This window comes from Sturnira hondurensis, unplaced genomic scaffold, assembly GCF_014824575.4.
Source record: "Sturnira hondurensis isolate 20B ecotype Veracruz unplaced genomic scaffold, ASM1482457v3 Scaffold0013063, whole genome shotgun sequence".
Lineage (NCBI taxonomy): Eukaryota > Metazoa > Chordata > Mammalia > Chiroptera > Phyllostomidae > Sturnira > Sturnira hondurensis.
Genome location: NW_028085694.1, coordinates 3,812,104 through 3,835,855, shown reverse-complemented (window position 1 = coordinate 3,835,855; position 23,752 = coordinate 3,812,104).

The window sequence follows — 23,752 nt, the reverse complement described above, 5'->3', positions numbered from 1 at the left end:
CAAAACTCTTTCCTCTTTCTGAGAATCACCCACCTGGCCTTGAAATGATAGGTTCGGACTAGAAGACCTCTAAGGCCCTATCCTCCTTTGTTCGAAATTCTTGGAAACTTAAAATTCCTTTCCAGAAATTTCCCTAAAAGGGCTTTGGACCTGCCGCAGTCTCATCCGTAGAACTCTCGCGCCACCTACTGGCCAACTCAGAGGCCTCTTTCTCCCTAAAATGACTTCTGCACGCAGGTCTGGGCTTAACTGAAGCAAGAGAACAAAGCCAGTTCAGCCCTTCCTTTGCAGGAGTGCGGCGAACTGCCAGACCTGGGAGAAATGCATGTTTAATTTAGGTCCTAGAAAATTATTTTCTGTGAACACACTGCCGCTTCCTACGGCAAAGGCCTTGGTGTGGTGGGCTTGTGGTTACAAAGCCAGGCTCCAGATGTCAGGAACACCCAGAGAGATGCCCTGATAAATGCAATCAGGAGGAGATGTGCTTGGGTTTCTCTCTGCATGCTGATCTGTTACCTGCTGGTCCTTAATGCGTTCAGCTGCTCCCCAGTTAACACTCATTAGGCATGCATGCAACGCTTTCAGCCCGGGCCATCCCCTGCTGTCAGACCCTCCTCCGGACGTCTGCAGCAGAAAAGGGAGGAAGGACCTCGTGGATCTCCTGCTGATCATGGAGCAGTCCTTCAACATTTGGAAGGGCCCTCTGGGTTTTTCCTTTCCCAGACATTTCCGTCTAAAATAAGGCTTCCCTTCTGAAGCCTGCCTGACCCTGAGTTTGAATCCCCTGCGTGTCCTTGAGCTGTGACGGTTTCTCTCACTGATCCTGGCATTTGCCAAATGTTGCTGCTAAGCTGGGAAGAACAGCCACCACCTCATTGCTCAGCACCCTCTCCCAGATGCCTGCTGTTTCCTGGCGCAGGGAGTTCCGTGGCTTTGCTTTCCGTTTCTGTGTCAGGTGGGGCAAGTACAGACAGCATTAAGATGCCCATTGCACAGGCAAGAAAACCAAGGTCAAAAACAGGTTGGGTGACTCTCTGAGGGTATCCAAACAGGGAGTGGTTGAGTTACAATAGAATGAAGGAGTTCTGACTCCCTGCTCAATTATGGAGTGTTTGAAAATTTATTTATTTTTTTTATGGTCTCAAGGGCCATTGTTAATGTTCACCACAAACAATATTGAAAACCATCAATTGCCTGTAGCTTAGAGCAAGACAATGTAGTCAGTGGGCGGAAGGAGCACTGGGCTGGGAACAGGAAGGCCTGGGTTCTTTTTTGACATGGCCACCACCGAGGTCAACCGCCAGGAAATCACAGCCACCGAGGCTTTCATTTCCTCGTCTGAGAAAGGAAGGGCGGGGTGGAGGCTCCTTGCCTTTCCCCAAACTCCTTGTGTATAAGGAAAAGGCGAGTTTCTGATTTGTGAGTTTTAATACCTCTAACCCTGATCTATCCAACTGCAGTGATTCAGTGAGAATATCTTTGCTAAGTAACTAAGTATCATTCACCCAGCCAGGTCAGATCGTTCAGGTAGGTTTATTTCTTTACCGATTTTTAAACTCTCTCTTTCTCCCTCTGAGTAACCTGGCCTGTCCCTTGGTGCAGTTTTAACCATTCCCAGGTTAAAACTCCTTCTGGGAAGTGATGACACATGTGTTTCGTCTTGAGTGAGCATTGGCTGTCGGGAGCTCAAGTTAACGTTTCTGAGCCGATGCTCTAAGGCTCCACAGGAGACGGATCGATTAGCCACGTCTGCCGTGGGCACAGGCTGGGCAAGTGTGGGAGCTCAGGGCTCCGTCTATGACAGCAGTAGAGAATTGAAACCAGCAATGGCTTCGAGGGGAGCCACACCACGCTCAAAGGCACAGGGCTACTGAGAGGCAGAGAAGGGGCGGGAGTCTAGGCCTCCTTCCTCCACGTTCAGCTGCACCCCACCCAAGCCTCCCTCTTGTTGGGTGTCATGGCAATCAGATGCTTAGAAGATGTTTCTTGATGAGGAGGAGGAGGAGGAGGATAATGAAGAAGAAATGGATGGCACTGTGGCAGCAGGCTCTCTGCCTGCCCTCTCTAGAAATTATGTATACCCTACATATGTGATATTTCCTTTCCGTGGGTCAGAAGGCCTTAACACTTGGCAGGAGATTGACAGGGGGACTTTAATAAATGCTCTAAAGACTCACGTCCCCATTAATATGTGCCTTTTCCTCCTGGCCAGTCCCAAGAGAGACTTCTCCGAGATACGCCTTGCATACCTGACAGGTAGCAGCAGGAGGAGAGCTCCCAGGATGCAGTGGGGAGACAAAGGAGAGGCAAGGGCAGGGGGACAACGAGGCCAGCTTTCTTGCCTCCACAGAGGAGCATCTGAATGAACAATGGTGGCTCGTGGCCTTGCAAATGGCAAGGGCACAGTCCCAGAGGGGCCGGCTGTCGGGGGACTGCGCCCAGGTGGACTCGCTGTACTGTGAAGGAACGTTCTGTGTTCCCCGGCTGGCAGCGAGCGCCCAGCCCATCAGCTGCCCCTGACTGCACACCGAGGACCCTGGTGGCTTTCTCACGGGCACTCCGGAGCTTCTGCCTGGAGCAGATGCCTGGGCTTTACGTTCCCACCGAGCGGGCGTGCCTGCGGCGGTCCACTGTCTTCCTCTCCTTCACCCAGGAGGCATCGCGGCCGCCCTGAGTGTGTGCAGGGAGCCGGTCACCAGGCTCAGGAGGGAGGATGCTGCCTGGGCGGAGCAGGCAGCCTAGGCTCCGGGCCTGGGAGGCGCTGGCACCTGTCCAGGGCCCTGGAGCCTGAATGCCCTTGTGTTTGCAATGAAATGAAATCTAATCTTTTGAAAAGCATCCCCAGTGCCAGAATCCCAGGTAAAAGAGGTGCAGTTGACATGCTGCTAGGGAGGAATTCCTGCAGCTTTGTGGGCCATGACCCCGCTCCAGGGAAGGCTCGCGCCTGGCTTAGTGGATGTGGGCTTCCCCTGACACTCTAGCAGCCGGCCCACCCCCAGAGGTGAAGAGCAACACAACCCCAGTCTCTGAGCTGCCAGGGAAAGGGCTCTGGACCCTGGCTTCAGGAGGGCAAAGCCTCTCTTCTCTGAGGGAGTGTGCCCCCAGTCCACACCTGGACAAGGTCTTTCCCGCTGCTCCTCCTCCATCACACTCAGGGCCGCCCAGCTCCCACCAGCCTGAGCTAACAAAGTAACAGCCTTCCCAGGGCCTGGCGTGTCATCCAGCAATCAGAGAAACCCAGTTACCACTGCTTCTCCAAGGGGCCTTGCTTTTCTTCCACAGGGTTGTTCCTTTCTTTGCCACCAGCACACACATTCCTCCATCAGGGGAGCCCTGAGAGGCTGGTGTGTGGACTTTGCCAACACAGGCTTTGAAACCAAGCATCATTTGGATCCCGAGGCACCTGGAACCACTGTCAAAGGCAGACTTGTGGTCAGTCAGCGAAAACCTGGGACTTCGCTTCTGTCTCCAGGGGTCCCATGGGGGCTGTGCTGGAGAGGAGGGGACACTCTGTCATTCAGGCCAAGCTGAGTCCCAGCTGGTCAAGCATCCTTGACCTTGGAATGGAGTCAGGACGTTTTTGTGAGCATTCTGACTGAAGCCGTTTTGTCGGGTTTCTTTATCCACCTGGCCCCATTTAGCATGCAGATCCACCACAAATGTGTCTGCATTTCATTGCAGGTTGAGGCCGTCGCCGTGTATAAAGGCACCCCCAACACCCTCAGCAGGAAGCGCCCTCAGACAGATACGTGAATAAGCGTGTACCGAGTATGTTCCACTATGCTCCAGGTACCCCAGGCACAGGGTCCACAAGAAGCTTTCACATATGAAAAAAACCAGTTCAGAATGTTGCAGGTGCCACGCAGAAGAGCGCTCTTCAGCTCAGGATTGGGCACGAAGCAGGAGCAATGGCTCCTCCTTGGGGAAGAAGTTGGAGGAGTGGGGGAAGCTTCTTCCCACTACCTGGAGTTGTTTGGGGAACAAAAGTTACAACATGGAGCTCTTCCACGTACCCTTAGATCCGCTGGCCAGGCTTTGGTCCTGAGGGTCGCAGGCTGTCTGTCTGCCCCACCCAGCAGGGCCAGTATCTGGGACAAGGACTGAGCTCTCCAAGCTCCCAGCGGAGGGTCAGGACAACACGCTGTCAGCACCCTCGAAAGAGCGCAGCCATTACGGGAGAGGTCACTCCCACTTCAGCAGAACCTTGCCCAGGAAGTCCCAGATAGAGGTTTTCTTCACTAAGAGCTATGCTTATCTAAGAAATAGTTCAACATGGGCGAAAATAAGTAAATAAACAGAAGAAGCAACTCACCCATGGTCAGAGGCCTGAACATTGCCTAGGAAATCTGGCTAGTGAGCCACGCTTTGTGATTTTCTGTGGAATGGCTAAAGAAAAAACACTTCGATGCATACTTCCAGCCCACCCTACCACATCCTCACAGTGATCTGGGCTCTCCCAGCACTCAGATTTGTGATTTGGGGTGTTACAGTTCCTACTGACTTGGTCCGTTCCTGCTCCCTGTCCAGCAGCCTGTCACAGCTGTGTCGTATAGCACGTGTATCAACACGGAAACACGGTGTATGTCACAGACAGCCATTCACAGCTAAGGGCCGAAGGCAGCTCCGTCCTCACCTCGCCAGCACCACTGCTCAGTGCGGACACAGAAACACGGAATTCTAACACAAACCGTTAGAATGGCTCGAGTTCAAGGAGCACACTCTGCTCTTTGCTATTTATTTTGTTTCATCATTTTTTGGCCCTTGCTAGATCTCTCTGCTCCCTGCAGGCTTTGGGAAGCCACCCCTCACTGATTACAGCCTCCAAAAGTGCCTAGAATTTACAGGCCTTGCACGTTGGAGAAGCTCCACGCCCTTTGAGGCACCTCTAAATCAGTCTCCGCTGATGCCTCTCAGGCACATTGTTGCACCCAATTCGCTCTCTCTCTCTGCATCTCCACAGGCCTTGTGGACCAGGAGTCCCCGCAGGCAGGTGCCGGAATGTTTACCGTTCCCTGCACTGGGCTCCTCGGCCCTTTCCCAAAGCACCAGCAGAAAGGAAGCAGCGCTTTGTCCAGAATGTCCCCATGCGGATCCCCACCAAGTGCCATGCTCAGGGTAGGACATGGGGAACTTAGGTAGCCACACCTGAGCCGCAGCCAGGTAGAGCCAGCAGCAAGCTTCACATTTGCTATTACTGATTGAAAATGATGATCCTGGATATGTGCTGCCATGAAAAATAATTCCGAGGTTTAATAACATCCATTGCCACAGGTTACTCTGCAGATAGGCTTTCTGTCCTTGAGGATGTTGTACTCACTACCCAGTAACAATCCTGGAGGGAGGGAGGGAGGGAGGAGGACGGAAGCGCTCCCGGGAGGGGAGATCTTGCAAGGTCACCTCAGGCTGTGTGAGGAAAGAAAACAGGGAGCGGGGTGGATCCCCTCCAGCCTGGTGCTGCGGCTGTGGCTGCGTTGTACTTCAGGGCTAGAGGGCTGGCTCCTGGGACCACAGTTCAGAGCGTGGCTTTGGGTCAGCTTTCTCAGGCATCTGCTGGCAGCTCTGGGACCCAAGGCGCGTTTATCTCCATACAACAGCTCCTGAGCCCGATGTCCAGTTTTAGGCTCCATTGTCTGGAATCATAACCTGGTGACAAGAGAGGCCCTGTACTCACATGTCTTCAATACATAGTTACTTGACTGCTCACAGGATAGGGCAGACACTGTTCTGGGCTCCAAAAATCCAGGAGTAAACCCAACACAGTTGTTGTCAATACAGAGCTACTGCCCTCTGGGAGGAGACTGACAATAAACAGGTAGCACAGTAAGTACAACGTAGCATCTGGTAGTGATCTGTGCCCTAGAAAGCAGGGAGCGGGTGGGAGGGTCTGAGCTGCTGGGGAGGGGCTGCCCTCTGAGACAAGTCCTAAAGGGGGAGCCTTTCAGTCGGGACAGCAGGCGCGCGGTGGACGGAGCAATCTGGCAAAGAGCACTGTGGAGTCGAAGTGCTTGCTACGTGTGCATCGAGACTGTTGTGTGCTCCTGACATTGTCTCCGATTGTCACAGCAATCCTGCAACACAGGTACAATTACCCTCCCATTTTATAGATGATGAAACCGAGTCCGAAGGACAACCCAGTCGGCCTCACCGCACAGCCAGGGCAGGACAGAGTGGAGGCTGGAGCCTGCGCCTCCATCTGGTCTGATTCCAAACGCCCAGTCCCTGGCCCCGGAGAGCACTCCCAGGCCCAGGGCCGGCTGCGTGCTGCCTGGGAAGTGCCTTGCTCATGACACAGATTGTTTTCTTTGATGGCTGTTTTCTCTCTCTTACCTGGAGACATGGTCCAACCAAAGCTGCTTCTCAGGTGGCTCCCGGGTCTCCGACGCCTTTCAGTGTTTCATGCAGCACCTGTGGCTGCTGCTGGGGGACCTGCCTCCAATGCCACTCCGGTCAGCAGCTTTGTTTCAGGGCCTCCTGGCGGTACCACAAAGGTACACAGCTCTTTCAGGAACCCAGCATCTGGAACTCGCCTTGGGTGGGATCTGTCATTCTTATGTGAGCCCCGAGATCAGAAATGAGTATCGAAGAAGTGGACTCTTCACTCGGCAGAACCATGTGGCCACAGTGCAGTGTGGTCAGAAGAATGGCCATTTGGAACCCAAAAGCTTGCAGTTTTGAAGAGTTAGGGAAAAAAAGAAAGTCTGCATGATCCGAAGCAGATTAAGTCAGTCATCCTCCCTGAGCCTCAGAGTCCTCAACTGGCCAGGCCCCATTCTTCCCACCCTTTTAGCAGTGAGGACGGCCCCAGGAGAAGACGCTCCACGTGAGAGAGCCCCCCTCTCTCTGCAGGAGAGGGGACGGGTGAAGCCCCGGGGAGAGACCCAGTCTCGTCTCCTGTGGGAAATGCCTGGGCACTGTGAAATCACCTGCGTGGCAAGGCGTGTTCAAACAGTAGTTCTGTGCGTGGCTGGCTCTTCACCGTCTTCAGGAGCAAGAGCAAGGTCCTGAAGGGTGTCGTCATCTGAAGCAGAAGCAGCGTGGAAAATACCGAGTCAGATGAGTTGGAAATCATCTCCATAAACACAGTTTGGATTTTAAAACCCCGAATGACCCAAAATACAAATATAGGTATGAGTGGTCGTAGATGTGATTCGAGGTTAGGGTATGGCTGTTGAACCAATCCCTTTGAGTTCAGAGAGGGGCCCTGCCCCTTGCTCGCTCTGTTGCCCTAAGGGACTTAACTGACATCTCTGTGCCTTCATTTCACCCTTTGGATAATGGCAGACTTTACCCCAGGGTTCTTGTGAGGTGTGATAAGTAAATGTGTGAGTGTGCACACGTGTGTGCCCACACATACAAACAGTGCCTGGAAAATTTAGTGACATGTAAGGGCGGGCTATTAGTATAAAGAAAGGACTACTTAAGTACTGGTGCTTAATACTGGTGTGTAAAAACCAACAAAAGGGAAGAGGGAAAAAAGAAAAAAGATAAACAAGACAAATTCAAGGAGCTTCCAGCTAAAACCACCTAGTTTAGGGGAAAACAATTCCTGGCCATGAGGAAGACACTATCTCATAAGTATCCAAGGCACTGTATATCCTTTGGGACCAGCCGTCCAAAATGTGCCCAGGAAACGTCTCTTCTTGGCTGAGGACACACTGGGGGTCTTGGTTGGGTGTGGAGAAAAGTGCGGCTCCTGGCCTCCCCAGTCACAGAGTGGGAGGCAGGCCAAGTGCGTGCTGCATGGGCCTTAATTAATTTCTTAAGGGCTGCAGCAATCAGAAGGCTCATTAATGTGCTTCATCCTGCCTTTCATTTAGAGAATGAGGAGTACATGTAAATGCAGGGCACTTAGGAGCCTTAAAGAGCAATCAGTGCTGTCGTAGGAGGGGAAAACCCCGGGTAAGCCTCTGAGGAGAAGAAAAAACCCAGGAGGGCTTCTTTAATCACACGGATGAGGAGCAATCCTAACTCAACAGCAGCAGAGGCTCCCTGTGGCTTTTCAAAATATTATCGTTTGGATCTGCGTGTCCCTCTGCTCTTGTACACTGTTTAAAGATGCCAGGCTTCATCCATATTTATATTCCTCCCAGCGGGGAGTGTAATCCTGACGGGCAGTTTCCAGGGACCAGGGGCTGGCGGAGCCTCCCTGAGCTCCCTGAGACGTGCAGCAGAAAAGCCTGCCGAGAGGAGGCCCCGAAAGGTCAGCCCACCAGAGTCTTGGCTGCTGGGCCAGGTTAGGGCCACAGGCCAGGGGCTTCTCTAATTCTTCAAGGCCAACCTCAGGGTCACACACACTCTCCTTTGCTCTAATCTTGACCTCCCCTGAGGAGGTACTTAAGACTGAGCCAATTCCGTCCTGTCTGCGAAGTCAGCATTTACAGAGAGCCTCTTGCATAGACCTGGACCGACTCTTCTTGGCTATTCCTATTGAGCCAATATATAAAGTGCTTGGAACCATGCTTTGCTTACAGAAGCCCTCTAAAAGAATTTCCTGTTCTCGTTGTGTTGTTTTTGTTAACCACCAGCAGACAGTGGGCTTCAGGATTTGGGGGGCCGCGTCTCTCCCGTGTTCCACACTGGGCTTCGTGACAGTAACTGCCACACGGGTTATCACACAACCAGCCAGAGCATCTCAGATTGTGACTCAAACCTCGACCCTTCCTACTTCCCCGTCTTCACCCTGGATCCGCTCCGGCTGCTAACACCTACCCTTGTTTTTACCCTCCCCCAATGGGAGGAGGAGGGCTGGGCCTAGGTCGACCCTCCCCAGCCCTCTGAGTGGGGCATGCCTGTCTGGTGGGGATGAAGGTTAGCCCAAAGGAAGTGTTACCAAAAGATGATCACGAAATATATCTAGATTGACTGACTTCACACAAGGCTCTATAAATGAATACTAAAGTACTCATCTCCACAGTATTTGGCAAATAATTATCTGTTCCACTGTCGTTTTCTTTGCCACTACTTCTGGTTTCAGGAAAGTGAGCAGGATGAGGGTTTGGGGGTAAGGTAGCTAACCCAAAATAATGTGAACTATACCACTGACCCTTCATCCCAGCTTACCATCTTGGACTTCTCTGACCTGCAGGGTGAAGGGAACTAGATACAGCACCTATTCTGCAGGCTGTTTACTGTGCTGAGTCGCAAATGACTCCTTCAAAGTAAAGGGAGGCTCCGGATAGGTGGCCCCCTTCCCAGGTCAGCCACGGGCAAGCTGGGGCAGACTGGGTTGGCTCCATTCTCCCTTTCAAATAATAGGCCATTCAGTCCTGGGGAGAGAAATGAGTCAGTATCCCCAGGGCCCTCTTAGCGCCAGGCCCAGGACCCAGATGGCTGCCAGGCGGGCAGCCCATTTCAAACAGCCGGTGCGTGTGAGTGCCACAGATGACTTGAGCAAAGCCAGGCCCCTCTCTCCCTGTGGACCCTAGATGGGCACAAATGTCTGCATGAAAATGAAATGGTTTCACCGTCCACGGCACTGTTCCACTCAAAAGGAACAAGCTTTATTTCTCCTGGAACTTGGCTCCCCTTGACTTGCCCGATGAAAAATGGTATGAAGTTACAGAAATCATCCGCTAAGGGAAATGAACCCAAGCACAGTGAAAGGCGTTTTGCTGCTTTTTCAAAGCACATCCGTCAACCTGTCTCCTAAGCAAAATAGAATTTTGCTCTCAGGCAAAGCCAGTAATTATTTCAATTAGCAATTGTATTAGATGTAGAAGGTAATGAGTAATAAAGATGCAGGACCCAGACCGATGATTTACTACATGCGCTTCTCGTGCCTGTTCCAGCTAAGGTGGTGAGTAAACACAGGGCAGCTGCTGGATGAGGGGCCCCCCCTCCGCCCCCGTGGATGGAATCACAATCCATCACTCGCTGCCTGAAGAGACAGCACAGTGCCGAGACCACACAGACGTGAAATGCCAACAGTGCCCGGTGCACCTTCGGTCCAGGGCTGCCCTGGGTGCACAGTGACCCTTACAGAAAATGGAGAACCACAAGGTTGTATAGCAGTTAGTGAAACAATGATTTACAGATATTTTTGGCTCTGTTGCTAAAATGAAACAAGAAATTCCAAGGATTTAGAATATTTTTATTCAACATCTTCTCGGGCCATTCTTTTTATTTTAAACACATGGGTTTCTAGGATGGGAGGAAGGAAAAGAGGGGCCAGGAGATAGAGCAAGAGCAAGCACCGCCTTGTCCTGGGAAGACTTCAACCAGACTGGGTTACTGTGGCAGAAAAGACAGAGGCCGCTGATAGTCTTTTTTGCACAGAAAGCACATTTGAAGTTTCTGCTTTGATTAGTGTGTCTCTGTGTTGTCTGAAAAGTCTATCACTACAGCAAAAACTGACAGTACTTCAAGGAGTAATTGACAAATCTGTGATCAGAGTGGGGGATTTAGCACATCTTTCTTAGTCATTGATAGATCAAGCAGCCAAAATATTCAGTCAAGTCGGAAAGATTTTGAACAACGTGATTGACTAGTTTGAGGTACAGGACTTTGCATGTGGAGAGCACAGCACTCCAACGTTGGTGAGGGCACACTGTTCCCCAAAATCACATGTTGCATTTGTGAAAGCTGGTGGTGCATCAGGGCATCACACAAATAAAAGTCTCAGCCAGTTTCAAAGACTCAGTATAGAAGACTGCATACAACTAAGTTAGAAGGCCGTGAAAATTATAAGTTAGAACCGCCATACATTTGGAAATTTAAAAGCACGTTACTTAAAAAGCCAGGGACAGAAAGTCCATGGTTGCCAGGGGCTGGGCCGAGGGTGTGGGGTTTTCTTTCGGGGTAATGACAATGTGTTGGGACGAGAGGGAGGTGACGGCGGGACAACATTGGGAGTGCACTCAATTGCACACTCCAGGATGGTTAGCTCCACATTGTGTGAACTTGACCTCAATTTTAAAAAGTGCTCATATCTCTGTGTTTAAGTTCTAGTCTGTCAGTCGTGGGTAATTAGTTTGCAGAACTTTCTCAAGCTGGGCACTGTGACATAGGCACATTTCTCTACTATATGTATGCATGTCTACATTTTCTGTATTATGATTCAATAAAGAGTTTAAGTTTAAAACTCATTACTTAACTCATAGGTCAAAAAGAAACATTACACTGTAAGTGTAGAAAACAAGAACTACATGATACTGCACTCAAAATTTATGGTATGCAGGGAATTCATTTAAATCTAGGGAAATCAGCCATAACAGAGGTTGATAAATTGTCCAAGGTACATATGATAAGAAATTTACTTCTTTAAATATTTAATTGTGAAAAAAGACTTAAAATTAATAAGCTAAGCATAAAACATAAGGTAAAAACAAACAAAAAAGAAGATAGGATTAAATAACAGAATATCCTCAAATAAAGTAAAAAGAAGACAATAATCTTAAGTTAAAGAAACAGATAATAAACACAATAAAGATGATCTACAAAGTCAAAAATTGGTTCTTGGAAGAGACTAATCCCTGGAAAGACTGAATAAGGAAATAAAGTATATAGAGAGAAAGGAGGCACAAATAATATTAAGAATAAAGAAGGAAAGTATAAAAAGACAAAAGAGATCATAGAAATATTAGGGGCAAAACCTATGCCAATAAGTTAGAAAACGTGCATTTTAAATGGAAATATTCCTAGAAAAACATAAATTCCTAAAACTGACTAAAAAAGAAATAGAAAGCCAACATAACTCGCAGTAAAAAAATCTTCCCACAAAAGAAATCCAAGGCTTTGAGAGTTATATCTGTGCGTTTAGAAAACATTTCTATTACAGCTTCAGAATACAACCAATGTGCTAAGTAAGCAGGATTCATGGGCTGTCATCAAGAAAATCACTGCATTTTTGTCTCTGACTGTCCCTGTACATCTCAGCGAAGGCCCCCCGCTCCCTGCCACTGGGCGGAAACCCAGGCAAGTCCCTTGAGTTGATGGTTACTGCTGAGCAATGCAAATGCCAACATTTGCTTTTAGACATAAACTCAGACTCAAATTAGTAACGTAAATGTCCAGGACAATGTAATAAGCTAAGCTTTCGATTTAAATGTTGAGACTGCTCCACCCTCTCTTCCCCCAACCAGGGCTGTGGCAGGCTGGCCACCTGTCTGGGGGGCAGGAAATGGAGTCAGCATCTTCTCTTTTTCTCTCTCATCTTCTCCACCCCCCAACCCATCCTTAAGGGTCTAATCAGGAGGTAGAAGACACGACAGTTATTTGAGGACAAATTGAATATAAAGGATTATTAACTAGACATAAATTTACTAACCGGGTAACTGAGGAGACAGGAAGAGAATTCTAAGGCATCATGCATGTAGCAATTTTAAGAAGCAGCTACCATCCCCAGGACTGAGAGAATAAAAGAAAGAGATTTAAGTTCTTAACACTTCAGAGCGTGGACAAGGGATGCTGATGCTGAGGAGGAAGTGATGCTCACCAGTGCTGGTGTGTCTGAGCTCAGAGAGGCCCACCAGTCTGGACTCAGACTCTGAAAAGGAGGAGCTGGTGGGCACATGGGCCTGTCTCGGGTAAAGGGGTGGATGCAATGAGTCTGGCCCTGTCAGTTTGGGAGAAATTGCAAATTGGATTGGCTGCTGCTCTGGAAGGAGCTGCCGCTGATGGAGTGAAGACATGAGGCTGGAAGACACAGGGACCACCAGCAGACAAGAAAGTCCACAGGAGAGAAGAGGGAGGGGCACATCCCTTGGGCTCTTCCAGCCCTCCAGCCTCCCTCTAGCATCCTGATTAGCAGAGGCCAAAGAAGGATCAGCTGGCAAAGCAGAAACATGGTTTGCCAAGCTGTGGCCCCAGCATCAAAGAGCAGAGAATGAAAGGGTGAATTTAGAGCTAAAAGACAGTAACTTTACAGCTGACACACACCCATTTACTCACTGTTGTTTCTGACCCTCTCCAGGTTTGGGAGATGGGGCTGGTCAGGGAATGGAGAGTCCTTACTTACCTGCTACTATTTATTATCAGAATGCTTTGCTTTCTTTGGACCTGCTGGGTTGTTAAGGCTGCTTCTCTCTCTCTTGGAGAGCTTTCAGGTGAACCTATGCACTGTCTTCTGGAAATAGCTTATTAACCCCCATTTAATGCCAAAAAAAAAAGAGTAGAGTCCACCTCCAGCTTCCCCTGTAGTGAAATCTGTTCACCATCACCAAATGACCTGACTGTTTCATACAATCTAAGATAACTGTATGCCAGCTCTTTCGTGGATTTGGGGCTGTACTTGACCCAAGGAAACACTCATTCACTCTTTGCCCAGGCAAATTTGGGGAACACAAGATGATTCCAGCTCGGCAGCACCTTCCTGTCACTCCATCACCAAAGGGGCTGGCCAGCCTTGCTCTTTCTTGCCTTCTGCGTTCCTGGCGACAGCCAGGCACAAGTCCACGGGATCTGCCTAGAGGCAAAAGACACATGTGGGGATCTCCACAGGGAACTATTGAATCCCATCTCACTCGATTCATACCAGTAATACTTTACAAAAACACCTAGAAAATTTTCATCAAACTCCACTGCTCTCAAGCCATAAGAGTTGATAATGTCCAGGAACTGATTCCTGAGTATTTCCTTTGAAAAGGCTATCTTGGCCTACCATCTCACTTTGGAAGTTTAATCTCTTTAACTCTCGGTGCTCCAAATGAAACCTGATTGAACATTTTGCGCCAACCTTAAATTCTTCCAATTCAACCTATGAGATTAGTGTAACTTGGATCCTAAAAATCAAAGAAAATAGGACTAAAAAGGAAAATTATAGGCCAATATCATTCATAATCAAAGTTTCAAAAACAAACTATTCAAAATAAACTATCATCAACCAAATCCAGCAGAATATGAAAAAGATAATCCATCCTACTAAGTTGGTTTTATCTCAGGAATGAAAAAAATGGATTAACATTATAAAAATAATTCATGTAATTCATTACATTAACAGATTAGAAAAAACAAACCATTTGGTCATCTCAATAGATGCAGAAAAAGAATTTGAGGAAAGCAAACCAATTTGTGATAGAAACTCTGAAAATAACAATTTAAGAATGTAACTTCTTTAATAGGATAAAGCTCAAAACAAAAAATTATGACAGATACTTTTAATGGTAAAACTTCCAAGCACTCCCTTTAAATCAGGAATAAGCTGATGATACCTAATATCATCATTGTATTCAACATTATCTTCATGATTTCTATTAGTAAAATTTAAAAAGAAATATAAATAAAAGGCATACAAATTGGAAAGAAAAGAATAAAATTATTATTATTAACAGATGATATAATTACCTATAGAGAATATCCAAAAGAATCTATAGTCAAATTATTAGAATTCATAAAATAAATTAGCAAAGTGGCTTAGTATACAAAAGCCAGTTGTATTCTATATACCATACATTTTATATAATTTTAAAAATATGTCATTATAATAGGAACAAAACTTTAGTAAAATGAGGGAAAAACCTTAATGGAAAAATATTTATTGAAAAATGTTAAAGAAGACCTATACTAATGGAGAGATATAGTATATTTATATGTAGAAGGACTCAATATCATAAATGTCAACTCTCCCCAAATTCAATGTAATTTCAACCAGTATCTCAATAGTTTATCATAGACATTAATAATCTGATTCCAAAATTTACATGGGCAAGCGAAGGCCCATGAGTAGACAATATACTCTTGAGGAATAAGAACAAGGTGTGTGTGTGTGAGGGGGTGGAAGGGGGTTACCCTGACAAATAGCAATATTGACATATCAGTGTATATAAGACAATGTAGTACTGAAACAGGGAGACACAAATAGACCAAAGGAAAGGACAGTGAGCCCATAAATGGGTTCATAAATATATGAAGAGTGACCAGCTGGCACTGTGGGGCATTGGGTGTGTGTGTGTGACAGGGAATCTTCTGTTCCCTAGATAGTGTGGGAACAAGAGTTTATCCATATTGGGAGATTGCTCTACCCGGCAAAGCTCTCATTTAGAATGGAAGGGCAGATAAAGTGCTTCTCAGATAAGGTCAAATTCAAGGAGTTCATCATCACCAAGCCGTTATTATATGAAATGTTAAAGGGACTTATTTAAGAAAAAGAAGATAAAATATGAACAGTGAAAGGACAGCAAACTCACAGTTATTAACAACCACACTTAAAACAAAAGCAAACTAAGAGGACAGCTAGATACGGAGCAGAACCATAGAAATGGAGATCACATGGAGGGTTAGCAACAGGGGAGTGGGAGGAGGAGAAGGGAGGAGAAGGTACAGAGAATAAGTAGCATAGACAGTGGGGAGAAAATAGACAGGGGGAGGGCAAGAGTAGTGTGGGAAATGTAGAAGCTAAAGAACTTATGACGCATGGACATGAACTAAAGGGGGGATGTGGGTGGGAGGGGGTGGGCAGGGTGGAGGGGAATGAAGGAGGGAAATGGGAGAACTGTAATGGCACAATCAATAAAATATATTATAAAAAAGAGTTTACCCATATTGGGAAAAAATAATATTCTGTTCTTTTCTCGCAGCACATATACAATAAAATCAGGGTGAAATAAAAACCTACACATGAAAGGACAAACTTTAACAATTTTATATGTCAATAATTTTATGACTTGGGATAAGGAGTAGTTTCTAAATAAGACCCAGAAAATATAAACCATAAAGGGAAAGATTGGTAACTTAGAGAAATTTGAATTATGAATTTATTTTTATTAAAAGACACCATAAAGCCCTGGCTGGTGTAGCTCAGTGGATTGAGCATGGGCCTGTGAAGCAAAGGGTCACTGGTTTGATTCCCAGTCAGGGCACATGCCTGGGTTGTGGGCCAGGTCCCCAGTAGGGGACACACAAAAGGCAACCACACATTGATGTTTCTCTCCCACTTTTTCTCCTTCTTTTCCCCTCTCTCTAAAAATAAATAAATAAAATATTTTAAAAAATAAAAATAAAAGACACCATAAAGAGAGATAAACCAAAAACTTGGAGGACATATTTGCCATGCATGCATATAATTAACAAAAAAATTAATATACAGAATTCATGAAGAACTCCTAAAATAAGTAAGAAAAATATCTCCCCCACCAGAAAAAAAAGGAAATAAGCAACAAGAATAAAAAACCTTTTCACAGAAGAGGAAACATGAACAGCCAATCAATATACAAAACATAGCTTAATTTGTCAGTAATTACACAAAAACACAATAAAATCACAAGCAGAATTAACGTCTGGCAACTTTAAATGTTGGAGAGATCAAGGCGTAATGAGAATGGGGTCTCCTAAATACTAGTGATGGGTGACAACGATCACTTTGAAAGATAATTGGCCATGATCTAATACAGTTGAGAAGGCATATTTCCTCTGCCTCCCAGGAGGGCGCCTTAGGAAACCGCTTGCACGTGAGCACCAGATGATGCGTTTGAGGCAGCACTGTGGTTGTGAACAAACAACTCACCACCACTCAAATGTTCACCAACAGCAGAAGGGACAGATCAACTGTGGTACATTCATAAAATGGCTGTAATCATGAAAAATGAATCAATTACATAACTGAGTTTCAGAAACAGAATGTTGAGAGGAAAAGAATACATGAAACATACTTTAATAAACTTGGAAAACAAGAAAAGCAATGACAGCAAACGGACGACAAGGCTAAGTGTCAAGGCACTGGTCACCTGTTCGGGGGGACCGGAGCTGACTGTGAGGATCTCACAGGTGGCACTGCCAGATGAATACGGGGCCCAGGTAGCTTTGCTGTTTGAACAATAAACAAGGTTTTCAGTGTAAGCATGTCCCGGATCTTGCATGGGACATACTTAAATGGAAACTTACTTGCTATATTCACCTGAAATTTGAACTTAATTGGGCATACTTTTTTTTCATCGTTGTTTGTTTTGGGCTAAATCTGGCCACTCACAGGGAGCTTTACTGATATTTAGAACATTCTGTTTCTTAAGTTGGGTGGGAGGTGCAGGCTGCTCATTTGGTCATTTTACTTGAAAGACAAACAAGCAAACAAACGTTAAAACAAGTCTGTCATTGTTTAAAATTCTACTTGGTGGATCCAAAGCTTTTGCTAAAACAGCAGCAGCTGCAGGTTGGCCTGGGGTGTCAGGTCCTGGTCCTCCCTGGCCACGTGGGGACGTGTCCCATCGCCCCTGGCTCGGCTTTCGCGCAGCCACGGTGGGAGGCAGTCTGGTGTTACCTCAGAAACTTAAAAATGGAACTGCCTCGCGCACTTGGGTGGGAATTACCATTTACATTCAACATTACTTTGTATTACTTTCAGGTGTACATACAGCATTGCACGTAAGCGTGCGCTTTTCAAGTGGTCACTCAGGGTGGGGCAGGAGTAGGCTTATGGTAGTGGGCATGCAAACCATGAAACACAGTGTATTCTTGTTATTATTTATTAATTATTGTATTATTCTCCATATAAACAACCATCCATCTATTTTTCCCCACCCTCCATATTTTAAGATGATTGTCAAGTCTCTTTTTAGGTTTTTCCTCATTTAAAATTATGTTTGTTTCTCTAGAGATTTTTCATGGTTTCCATGTTATAGGCTGTAAGTCACTTGCTGTGATCCTTCTGCGGACTGACAAGGTGAAGTCAAGACCAGCGTTCCGTCTGCCAGGCCAGGACCTGACCAGTGGGTCAACTTGGAAGCAAACTGAAATTTTAGGACCAACAGCCACACAAGAAAGAAACCAATGATACCTGCAGCAATGAATGGGAAGTACTGAAACCAGAGCTGGCTACCACTTCAAAATGACCCTTCTGGGGTTTTCTCTGTAGGGAGAGACTTGATACCTCAGATTAAACTAATAAAGAAGGAGATCATCAAACTCTTGCCTGAATGCTACACTTAACGGCTCTGCGTGGGGAGGAGAGTCAGGGATGAGCAGAGTAGAGCTTTGAGAGAACTCGGAGTGCTATCTGTTGGGTTACTAGAGGACTTCGGAGCTGAAGCTCCTCCCTGCGAGGGAACACTGCAGCTCAGAACAAAGGAATCCGCCAGCGAGGTTCGTGGCCTTCCGCAGCTGCCACCGCGGCACAGATGGCCTTCACACGGTCCCCGCACTGATTCATCTCTGCGGACCGCCTCCCCGACCCTGTTCCTGAGGATGGCATAGTTAGAAAGTTTCTTTTATGTTTTTTTTCTACTAAATGTGAGCTTTTTGGTGTCCTTGTGTGGGTCTGAGGCAGTAAAAGCTGTTCAGAAGTTAGTGTAGGTTTTAAAAATTACTATTTAATTTATTAAAGTTACAGATTAAAAAATCCTTTTTCATGAAGCTTTAAGTTCTGCAGCAAATCTTATTTCTCCTTGTATGTTACATAGAGCTTGCCATATTTTTTCACTGTGTTAAGAGCCTTTGATTAACATGTGATCCTATTTCTAAGCTTAATGAAGTTAATACCTTCAAGCATTTTATTATTTATTTATTTAGTCTTCTGAGCACATTCAGTTGGTTTTAGAGAGAGGGGAAGGGAGAAAGAGAGAGAAACACTGATGTGAGAGAGAAACATCAACCACCTGCCTCTCATACATGCCCCAGCTGGAGGTCAAACCCATAAGCTTTAGGTGTACGGGACCATGCTCAGCAACTTGAACCACCTGTCCAGGGCACAACTTTAAGCATTTTAAATTGCACTGATAAATCGATATATTCTATTTCTTTTTTAATTACTTCCATGTTTTTGGTTGGACTAACAGAACTCCCTGAGTACTCCAATAACACAGAAAACTAAAAAGAAAGATCAAACTTACAAATAGGGTTAACCTTAGCTTATTTCAAATATTTTAATCCTGTACATAAACTTAAAAAATGTAACTTAAAAATCTAAAGCAATTATTCACACATTATAAATTGGGGTTTAAAAATACGTTCATTTTAATATTAGGCCAAATTGTCTTAAACATTACAGGCACGTGAAATACCAAATATGTGCTTCTCCTTCACACAAAGTATTGATAAACAACAGGTTGATTCCTTAAACATATCGATGCTTAAATCTAAACAAGTTTGGGGTTGAGTGTGATGCTTAAGTGCTATACAGGTATATTAGGGCTGCTGTAAGAAATTACTGTAAACTGGCTGGTTTCAAACAAACAGGCATTTATTCTGTCACAACTATGGGGGCTGGAAGTCTGAAATCAGGGTGTCGGCAGAGCTCTGCTCCCTCTGGGGGCTGGAGAGGGGGACTCCTTTCTCTGTCCCTGCTCTGGTGGTGGCAGGCTTTCCATGGCTTCCTTGGTGTGTGGCCACCTGGCTGCGATCTCTGCCTCCATCCTCACGTCACCTTCTCTGTGCGTCTCCCCTCCTGTCCCTTTGAAGAGCATTCGTCATTGGATTCAGGGCCCATTTTGGTAATCCAGACGGGATGACTTATCTTATCTTAAGATCCTTAGTTTTGCCCTGGCTGGTGTAGCCCAGTGGATTGAGCGCAGGCCTGGGAACCATACGATCATGGTTCAATTCCCAGTCAGGGCACATGCCTGGGTTGCAGGCCAGTTCCCAGCAAGGGACTAACAAGAGGCAACCACACATTGATATTTCTCTCCTTCTCTCCTTCCTTTCCTCTCTAAAGATAAATAAATAAAATCTTTAAAAAAAGATCCTTAGTTTTATTACATCTACAAAAATAATTTGTCCGAATAAGGTAAGATGAATAGGTTCCAGGGATTTGGATACAGACATATCTTTGGGGGGAGGGACTGCCCATAGACCCACTCCAAAGTGCCAAGAGCGAGGTGGGCTGTAGTTTAGATGGGATGGTCAGGGCAGATCAGATGGAGGAGACTTTTTTAATTAATTATTTTTAATGATTTTATTGGGGTTACACGGGTTAAAGAAATAGGTTTCAAGTGGACAGCTCTATAATGCCGCATCTGTGTACTGTGTTGTGTGTTCACCCTCCAGAGTCTGGTCTTCCACCTTATTTGCATCCTGTTCATTTCCAAAAGGAGCATCCAGGTGAGGCGACAGCAGGTGGTGGTGGGAGTGGAATGCACCGTTCCAGCCAGCACTACTCGGAGGGGAGATGCTCTTTTATTCTCCATCTGTCTTTTTATCCTACCATGTCAGGAATTATGGTTTTCCATATTCTCAAAGTGAAAATAAAGCAAAAAAAATCTCGGTGAGAAAGCAAACAAACTGGTATTACCGCTGTGTGCACCACACAGGTGCATATGAGAAGTCGCTGGTGGTCCAAGAGGCATAAAATGGAGTTACTCACAAACCAGTCAAAAGAAGCGTTTCAGGAGCAGCGCCTTGTTGGATGCATAATTAACAGTCTCCTTGGGGCCTCTTCCCATGGGGCAAGCTGGGAGATAAAGATTCGATTGGTCAGCGTGTTCTAGTTTTTCATATAATTCTTTGCTGTCTCCAGAATTTTTTTAGCTCTCCAACACACAGCTATAAAATTGATTGGCTTGCAAGACAAAATAAAACATAGTAGCCTTCTTTATCATTTACTACTAGCTATTTATTAGGAGCAGTCCTGTGTTGGGATATTGACCCTGAGATTAAAGCTAGAGAAATACAGATTCTAAGCTTCTGTGAATGTATAAAGGTCCCAGCTGTGGTGACAGATGATAATGAGATCATACTCAGAGGCCATATTTTATCTCAGTGGAGCCCCGGAGCCATCATTTAGAAAAATAATAATAAATTGTATAAACAATGCAGGGGACATTTGCTTAGCAGTTTTGAAATGCAGCTTCCTCAGGCCCCCAATACTGGGTTGGCCAAAAAGTTCGTTTGTTTTTTTCCATAAGATGGCCCTAGTAGTGTTTAGTTGTCTTTAACTTCATTTGAAATAATTTGTTAGATTGTATTGTGACAACTATCATATCAGCATGCATTTAAAAAATCCTTACAGAAATTGGTGAATGTGTTGCCATTTTAGCATTAAAGATGAAATATGCAACATTTATAGCCTATTATGCTTTATTTTTCCAAGAAAGGTAAAAATGCAACTGAAACACAAAAAACTATTTGTGCAGTGTATGAAGAAAGTGCTGTAATTGATCAAATACATCAAAAGTGATTTGTGAAGTTTTGTGCTCAAGATTTCTCGATAGACCACGCTCCACGGTTGGGGAGACCAGTTGAAGTTGATAGCGATCAAATCAGGACATTAACTGAGAACAATCAACATTATACCACATGGGAGATAGCTGACATACTCAGAATATCCAAATCAATAAAGTTATTGGTGAAAATGAAAAATGTGTCTTATTTTATGGAAAAAAACTAAATGGACTTTTTGGCTAAGCCAATATACTGACGGGCAGCCTTGCTCTCTGGCTAATGAAGACAGACACCTTTGCAGTGCATTTATTTGTTGGTTGGCTGGTTGAATCATTTGTTCCTTCATACACTTCAACCCACTGGGCCACCAGAGGCATCATTCTCCCTGAATATTCCTTGTACTTTTTCTTGCCCCCAGCCTTTTCTTCTCAGAGTATCCTTCCCGCCGGGGAGCCCTCTTGAGTCTCCAAAATAAAAACCCTACTGCTCCTTTAACACACACCTCAAGTCTCACATCTTTCACAAAGTCTTAAGCAAAAACTCCAGAGTAAATTGGTTGTGGATCCAATCTTATTTTTACTACCTGTTATTGGTGGAGCTGAAGGCTGCTTACCGCACCTAAGTCTCAGCTTATTTACCCTAAAGTAGACGTTACAATTCTTATTGTATTCGGCACTAAGTATATAAAGTTTACAGCACAATTTGTAATCCAGAGCATGCACTCAATCAATCTTAGTTTTTCCTCTTTGGCTCCCTTTCTCATTTAAATCTGCAGCCCACATTTAGGTAATTAAGTAGACCCTGGATTTTTCACTGCAAGATGTCCCAGATCTCAGGCCCTCCTCTGACCCTTCCCTTCACCTTTACCTTTATTTAATCCATGGTTCTGACCACCCCCCCACCCCACCCCACCCCCCGTCCTGCTGCAGTGGCAGTCACTTTGGACACACCCACCGGAGGCTGGGTCCCAGAGATTCTGGCCTAGAGTGCCCAGACTTTGCTTGACAAACAATTTGGTGCTCTGTCTATGACCCAACTACAGCCAGCCAGCAAGATATGCTGAAGAGAAACACCCAAATTTTTGCAATTGTCCTAAATCTGTGCCCAGCAGCCTCACTGGATGGGCCTTGGTCTGGCAGACCTACTACGTCCCCCCGTCTACACACTGTTTTATGTCCCCTGATTTTTCACCTCTTCCTCTCTCCTCAAACCTCCAACTCTTCTTGCCTTATCATTACCCTCTGCTAAGAATCTGGAGTGCTCACTCACTAAGAAAATTGGAGAAAAAAGTGAACACTCCCCCTTCAGCCTGTCTCCCAACTCCCTGAATGCATACTCGCCTTCCACCCTCTTACTGTGGTTGCAATTAATGCTGGCAAAGGCCAGATCCTTCACTTACACCCTGGAACCCATTCTGTCCACGAATTATCACCATGACTCTCCTGAATCATTATTTACTCTATCTCTATCGGGTCATTCCCACCGACGACTAATACGCTGTCATAATTGTCATCTTGAAATAAATCTGCCCCGTTGTCCTCACATGCCCCTTCAGCTACTGCCCCATTTGTCTGGTCCCTTTTTAGGAAAAGAAAACAACAATGTCAAAGTAGCTAGTCCTCAAAGTCTCCAATTCTCTCCTCCCAATTTCACCGCAGCCCTCCGATCAGGCTTTCATCACCACCACCGCACCGAAACAGCTTTATCAAAGTCGCTGAAAACCTCCAAGGCTAAATTAGTCCCAATTCTTAAGCCTCAAGTTGCAGCATTTGATACAGTGATCACTCTGGCTTTCCCTGACTCTTGGTTTTCTTCTTACACCATGAGCTGTGTTCGTTCACTCCTGACACCACGAGTCGGTTCCTCAACTGACTCCTCATTTCTCTGACCTCAAACGTGACAAACACCCAGGGTTCAGTTCCCAGATGTGTTGCTATCTCCATCTGCACTTACCATCCACGTGACTTAGTCTAGCTTTAAATACCATTCCTATACTGGTGACTCCAATTCCAATATCTCCAGCCTGGGCCTCTCCCCTGAGCTGCAGATTCATTTATCCAATTGCCTTCTTAACATCTCCCCCTGGTCTTCAACCTTGAATGTCACAGAAACAGAATTCCGGCTCCTGCTCCCCATCCCAAATCTGCTCCACCTTCTCTATCACAGTAAAAAGAAATTTCACTTCTCCTGTAGTTTGGACCAAGACCCTGGAAGGAATCTTAAGACACCTTTCTTGCTACCATGTCCAATCCATCAGCAAATTGATTTGTATATCATATGTGTTTCGCAATATTATTAGATGATCCATGCCCATAACTTTAAATCGCTAAATAGCATTGTCAATAAAAATAACTACATATACCCAGTGCCCAGCACTGTTCCAGGTGCTCGACCTGTATCATCTGATCTCCACAACAACCCTTTGAGACGGGCGGAGTTCTAGGCACAAAATGAAGGCCCAGAGGGACTTGCCCAGAGTCATACAGCTAGGAAGTGAAAGAGCTGAGATACAGATCTAGGCGATCAGATTCCCGAGTCACGTGCTTGACGACAATGCTTTCCATTTATCCTGCACTTGAACGTTTACATTGTTTAGAAGTCTCCAGAGTTATGAGTCATGTTGCATTGACCACCATCATATGCAAAGCCTTTTCATACTTTAAAATCACTTCTTTAGCATACATTCTCAGAGGTTGAATTGCTCAAAGTGCGTAAACATCCTTAATCCCTA